The 7,510-nt window shown below is 28.6% G+C and overlaps 1 non-coding gene across 1 annotated transcript; it reads right to left on the reverse strand.

Moving 5' to 3' along the window:
- Positions 1 to 893: 893 nt before the first annotated feature.
- LOC103314834 (hypothetical protein) lies at positions 894 to 1,434 on the reverse strand. The gene is made up of 2 exons (XR_010334204.1): positions 1,315 to 1,434; positions 894 to 1,263 (listed from the first exon to the last, which is right to left on the reverse strand). It is a non-coding gene; the product is annotated as a hypothetical protein (transcript).
- Positions 1,435 to 7,510: the final 6,076 nt, after the last annotated feature.

Consider the following 7,510-nt stretch of genomic DNA (forward strand, 5'->3'; position numbering starts at 1 on the left):
TAACTAATAACTAATTACATAATATAAAAAGTTTAAAAATTGTCTTGCCTTGCCACCACTATTAGTGACATGTCCGTTTTAATTTTTAAACATTTTAAATCATGTAATTAACACTGCTTTAAGTGCTGATGATGTTCGAATTAAAACAAAACTAGTCGACAAAAGCGATTTTGTTTTATTTCTTGTCCCTGTAACTGTTTTGTTTTCTACAATTTATAACTTTTCGTATCAAGGTTTTTTGGGTAACTCATTTTTAACTTGGGGTTAAATTTGGATGGGTTATTAGTTTTTAAACATTTACTGTGCACTTAATAACAATAAATTATCGTTCGCGGTGGACGAAAATCCGTTACTGATTCTGAACCGTACATGAACTAAATAAATCCTGGACTAGTTCAGGATTAGTTCTAAAAGTCGTCCGCGAACAAAGCTAATTTTTAGACGTTGGCGTTTTTATAGTTTTGAAACAGTTAATAATTGTCTTGAATCAGGTATAATTTAAAAATTAAACAAAATCAGGTTTATAGAAAAAAAACTTTAGTAATCAAGAGTTTTATTAAAAAAATACCTATATCATACATTAACACTATTTCTGATTCAGATAAATTTTTCTAGAACTGAACACAAAATCTTCGTTGTCCCATTCGTTTCAGAGATTGGTTTAAGGAATTTTTTCAGGATTATTGTTTTGTTTGTCGCTTTCTAACGAACTAGTAAGTTCAGCAACTTGTCCAGAATTGTTTTGCTGATTACTGATTTCAATATCTTTTTCAAGATATACTGCCTGGACTTCCACAGGTTTTTTTTCTAAATTATTTATAACGGGATCATTGGTTTTGTCATCATCCTCGTCCATTTTAATGCCTTCTTCAGGTTTTTTTTTGCCTTTCGTCTCCTTTTTCTGTTCAAAATATTCCCTCGCTTTCTGGAGCTCCTTAAGAAACCTCGCTTTGCTCTTCGCTGAACCAAAACGAATTTGGACAGAGAGTGATGCTTGTACAGAAATCGTCACTATATCAAACTGGGGTTGTTGGCACTCCTCGATTTCATCCAACTTTATACATGTACGAAAGAAAGTAGATGAAGCATGTAATGACGGATTTATTATGATTCCAATGTCCTTTGCAATACGGATGTCTCCCTCGAATTCACCGATTTTCTCTTTCATTGTGAAGAAATTTTGTCCCATATTTATTCCCAAATTGGTAAATATTATATCGGGATTTTTTTCACGTTTCCCGAAACCTCTCGGAAGGAACGGCTCTGGAAATGAAGAAAGAAACAGTGAAAAAAGTTTAACTTTTTTTATCTTACTGTAACCCTGATCACGGGCACGTTTATATCGACACTCTAAACACATTTTGACTTCTCACAACTAAAAGTACAAAAACATCATCATATGATTGTGACATTGTGCGCATGGGCTTGTGAACTAACGACACCAACATTTAGAAAACAAATTCCCCTAACAGTGCGAATATTTTTGCAATGTTTTCGCATACAGTATAGTACTTTGGTAACCCAGAATAAAAATGTACTAATCCCAGATTTCTTCAATTTATATTATAATCCTAATATAATTTATGATAAAGTTTAAGAGTAAACTAAACTTATTTTTTTCAGTTTGAAATTTGTTGTATCTCGTCTATTTGAAAAATTTTGATCCGCTTTTACAGGATATTAACTCTCTCTTAATTATTATACTTATTAGATTCAGAATATTTGCACTATTCTTGCGGTGCAAATTTGTGTAAATTGTAGAAAAATTCTTTTCTAAAAAAAGTTGAATGTTGAGGATTAAAACCATATATATACAGGGTGCTGCATTTTGGATGTCCGAATAGGAGATCTCCGAAACTAAGATGTTAGAGAAAAACGAGTGACACATTCTCGGGTACGTTTTTTGAGAAAATAATTTTGGTCAAAACCTCATCCCGCTATCGTCTTTTGTTTTCGACTTATAATCAAAAGTTGATATTTTAGTGAAATCTTAAAAAATTCATATCTTCCTTATTAGAAATGATACGCGTTTGAAACAAAGACGTTAGGCAGTTTTTTACAGAGAATTTAATAATGTTGTCAAAGTTTTTTTTTAATCATTCGTTTAGCTGTAATAACATAAAGTTGTATTTTTTAAATAGGAATTATAGTTGACATTTTCGAAAAGCTTATTTTTTTCTGAACTGAAAACAGTATAAATACAGTTTGATATTTTTATATACATTTGATAAAAACCATTTTCATAAAAACCATAGAAAAATTATTTCACATAAAAGGTGTGAATAATCTAGAAATTTTGTGAACGGTTATTAAAGTAAAAAATGTGAAATTAGAAAAAAAGCTATGTTACAGTTATTTTCAGTTGAACAAATATACGATCGTTGCAGATTTTAATTACATAAAAATGTGTGGAAAATTGAAAACGATGTGTCACTATCATTTAGTGAAGTGCATTGGAGGTGACGTTGATAATGTTATGTATTTTTTTTACCGCAAATGGAATTTGATTTTGGTCTTTGGATTGACATTTTTTTGTAAAATAAAATTTTGTGTTACCAGGCAATCATACAGTTAATAAGATTTTTCTTTTTCTGACATTTCATGTTTAATTAGAAAATTGAATGACAATATAAGCTTGCTATTTTAAATCTAAAAATAAATAATTTTTATTAATCGCAAAAATTTGATGTAGTAATAATTTATTATGCTGTTTTTCAATTAATTAGTGTTTAAAAAATCATTAAATTATAAATACTTGTTGGATAATTCATTTTTCATAGTCTTCTAATTGAAAATCTTAAATTTTTTCATAACCTACTAAAAAAAACAAACTGTTGTGTTAAAAAAATGACAAAATGTTATGTTTTATCGTAATTATTTAAAAATAATGTATTTTACAAATAGACATATTTGAGAAATACATTTTGAAAATTTTGAAATACTTTTTGAAAATGTCATAGCTAACTGTGATTCCTATTTAAAAAAAAACACAACTTTATGTTATTACAGCTAAACGCATGATCAAAAAAAAATTCTGAAAGCATTATTAAATTCTCTGTAAAAAGTGCCTTTACAATGTTTTTGTTTCAAATACTTAAATACTTCAAAAAGCTATTCGGACATCCAAAATGTGCACCTTGTACAAAATTTGGATATTGACAGTGAATTTTCTTCAAAAACTGCAGCTTAATATTTTATTTAATGCTTTCTTGTTAAAAATTTACTTATGACATATTTTCAACCTCCAAATTTTCAAAATCTGTTATCGGCGGTTTCAAATTTGTCACTCTTGTGGTTTTGAGTTTAAATTTTACTTTTTACGAAATTTTTTTAATGTTTCTGGTGCCCTTAAAGATGGAACTTATTTTACATTTTCTCATTGTTTGTACTTTTGGGGTGCCAAATATCGTAACAATTTGAATAAATAGGTGGCAACCTGTTTATTTTAGTAAAAGTTGACTGCATTCGTTGTGTTGTATATGTATTTGTTACATAATGAATAAATAAAGAGCTGAATGGAACGAATTTTTATTTCAAGTGATTGCAACATCGCAATTATTTTGAATTTTTTATGAAAATTTCTTTTATTAAAGCACAAATTAGCCAAGAGGACAGAAAAATTATCACAATACTGTTATAGTAAAATAATTATCGTCGTGGGAAGTTATTCTATTCTGCCACTGACTGTTAGCAAAGTGAAGGCTTCGTGATTTATCTTCCGCATCTCGACTAATTACCACTTATTTAAATTAAATGTTTATAACCACTATGATGGTCGTTTTTATTAAAAATCGGGCCTTGAGGGCTTGAATTATTTGTCATTGTATGCACTTGTTTAACCGATAACAATCTCAATTGTGCCACAAAGTGAATCATCTTCTTTATAACTTACTGAATAGCGACATTTTTCGATTTAGGGAAAACCACCGTGACATCAGAGCAATAAAGATTTCTTCGTGATTTACGATGACAAAAATTAAAATTCGTTTATTGTCTTAAAGTTAAAAATATCCTGCGGACAAGTCATAAAATATTTATGTTACTACGTGATAATTAGGCAGTCATCATTTTTAATTAAATATTATTTTACGCTTTAGTCTGAATTGTGGAAATTAAATACATTTACATATTTAAGCAAAGAGAAAATTATCACACCTTTCAATATTTAAACTAGTTGCAGGGCAAATAAATCTGCTTTAATTTCTGAGAAAAAATATTTTTGCATTTGTCGCGAGAGTAGGTATTTATATAATTGCGTAATCAAAAATGATTCACTAATGCAACCTGCCGTGTGCCCTTTTGGGTGCTTTCATAAAAAATATTTTATTAGCTGAACAAGACCATAAACTACTTGCACAAAAGAGAATTACGCAGCAACAGGACACATTCGTGTTGTAATTGGCGGGAAATGCATTTCATGCTTATTATTGAGTTATTTGTGTTAAATTAATTCTTTACAAATAATTGATTACTATTTTTACCACTTGGCTTTTCCGATTTTTCTCCTGATCTTTGTCTATATTGCAGCAATAAATACAAAATATTTATTTAAACATTTAATTAATCTTTTATAAGAAAACATTTTCCAGAAATTTACACGTAAAGACGTGTTTATAGTAGGTAATAGTGAAAATGATTAAATGTGTCATAAATATAAATAAAGTGTTAAGTTCATTCACACACTTAAGAAAGAAATTAATTTTTTTTTCGTTGACTGTTTATTATTTTCGATATTAGTGAATTATTTTATTTTTCTACTTTCGTTTCACAAATTGTTTATGAAACAAAGAGAACTTTAGTAAATTTTTAGAAGTTGTATTGGCACAACTGGGCTGAGTGTCATCAGTCATCACTGTAATTTAGTCGTTTATTGATAAAGCCCGAATAATTAACAAAATTAAGAGGAAATAGTTTGAACAGATTTCAATTAATCTACCGATTAAACGGTAGTTAAACTAAACTAAAGCAAACTACAAAAATTGAAATTAGAAAAAATAGTATATTACACTCGTTTTATAAAACTCAATTGTTGCACTCCTTCCTTTCGTGCTCCAAAACCATTCGTGCCACAATAGAATGTCTTATAAAACTCGTATAATAATATACTATCAAAAAGTATGTATTATACCGGGTGCTCAAAAACTGGCGCACCAACTCAATGGTGTGTGGTAGAGAATTACTTACATACAAAGTTAAAAATAGTAAAAAAATTCTTTGTATTAAAGTTATTGATAAATAACGGATTTTAGATAAATGATATGTAGCAACGTTGTCTAACAGTCGTGATCTCAATAGAATTTGATCAACAATAGAAATAAATTATTTTTGAAATAGTTTCCTAGGAAATAATTTCCAGTGTTGGTACATCTACAAATTATGATTTTTTTGATGAATTGTATTTTTTTTATTTTAAAAAACTGCTAAAGCCTGATAGTAAATTTAAAAATAATTATTCATCGTTTTGTTAGGGTACTATTACTCAGTGTGAAACATAAAAACACTAAAAAATAATGAAAACTGAAGAAGTTAACAAAATAAGTTTGGAGCTCCAGATTTTTTAAAATACAGCATTAGGAATTTTTTCAAGATTTTTCCCGTAATCCACACATGCTTCTCAACAACGTACCACTGAGTTGGTGCGCCGGTTTTTGAGCACCCTGTATTAATAGACGTCATTAATACACTCTTGTTTATTAAGTAACTGTTTTTATGATTTTAACGTTTTGATGATATTAGTTAATTACAATTACTTTTTCACAATGGATTTTCACCTGAAATTGAAAATTGAATTTTCTGATAGTCTTTGTGAAAAAGCGAATAGAAAGTGTTGAAAAATTTTAAAATGGTCTACCTCAAGGACAAACAAAGAATGAAAATATTTCATAGTTTCATCTTTATCGATACGATGAAAGAGATGAAAATGGTTTTTATTTGTAATTAATTTCTAATTTTGTCACAAAAGAAAAGTTTACGGTCAACGAAAAAATATTGTAATAAACTCGCTTGTTCATGGGCAATAAATTAATAAACTCAACTATTGAAGGTACCCACTCGTTATCGCTCGTTCGTGCTTTAAACAGTTTTGTTTATTAATCGCCTTCATTAACAAACTAGTTTATTAAATAACTATAAATGAGCTTTCTTTATAATTAATGCTTATTTATCTAATACAGAAGGATCAAAAATGAAGAAAAAAGAAAATTACTCAAGAACTATCTAAGCCTCCTAGAAATACATTGATTGGAATGGTTAAGTTTTTATGCCACGTAGTAAAAAGTTAAAATTGAGTTTAAAAAAATTCAGAAAAATATTATATAGGCTGTTTCAAAAATGGCAAATTCCGAGTTCAGTGCGCTGTAGAGAATAGGGAATTACTTCAGTAGTCCAAATGAAGAAACAAAATGAAGATGTGGGGCTTTCCCACAAAGATACATTGGTTTAAAGATCATTTTTTGAACTGCATTTTCTTCAAATTCAGGCTAAAAGCTTCAGTGTTTATTCTTATTTATGGTGAAGACGAATGTGGAGAATAATAATGTTAAACAATTTCTTAAAAAAATAGCTCCATTTTGGAGTAAAAAAATCTTAATTTTTGCAATTTGCTGTTTCATTTATAAGAAAAAAATTTAGATTTTTTTACTCCAAAATGCAGCTAATTTTTCTAGAAATTGTTATTATTTTCCACGAACGTCTGCATCATAAATAACAATAAACACTGAAATTTTTAGCCAGCATTTGAAGAAAACGTAACTCAAAGTGCACCTGAAGTGTATCTTTAAACCAATGTATCTTTATGGGAAAATTACAAATCTTCATTTTATTTCTACATTTTAGACTCCAGGAGTGATTTTCTACAACGGTCTGAACTCGGAATTTGCCAGTTTTGAGACACCCTGTATGTATTTTTTTTCTTATTAGCTGTTTTTATTTTTTATTCATCAAAGTTTCAAACGCAAGTTTCACAAAGAGGAGAAATTTTTAATCAGCGTTGGTACACATATTTTTAATAAAAGTTATTAAATTGTCATTTTACGTAAATGTTTTTTAAATGTTGAGAGTGCGAATGTAGAAATGTGGAAAATGTAAAATGTTGAAAAATTTAAGTACTTTTAAATATTTGCAAAAACAAGAAAGCACTTAACTTAATAATAAACAAATTTCAGAATAAACAACCTTTTAAACTTTAGTGCGTTGAATAACAGTGAATTAATTTCAATTTAGTAGAATTTGTTGAACATTTGTGTTTGTTGACACCCCTGTACAATAATTTTGATGAAAAAACGCACTGGTATTTGAATAGTTCTTATGATGTTTATTTTTTATAACGAAAATCTCATTCAAAAATTGGTCACAGCCGAATCAGACAGACCAAAATTTGTTGATTGTTGGGTGAGATTTTCCGAAATGAGTTAGTTTCACCATCAAAAATGTACAGTTACGGTAAAAAAATGACACCCCTACCGGACCTGATAGGCAAAGTTCGACTAAAATCTTTTAGGTCATAAATTTT

This window comes from Tribolium castaneum, chromosome 5 (assembly GCF_031307605.1).
Source record: "Tribolium castaneum strain GA2 chromosome 5, icTriCast1.1, whole genome shotgun sequence".
Classification (NCBI taxonomy): Eukaryota; Metazoa; Arthropoda; class Insecta; order Coleoptera; family Tenebrionidae; genus Tribolium; species Tribolium castaneum.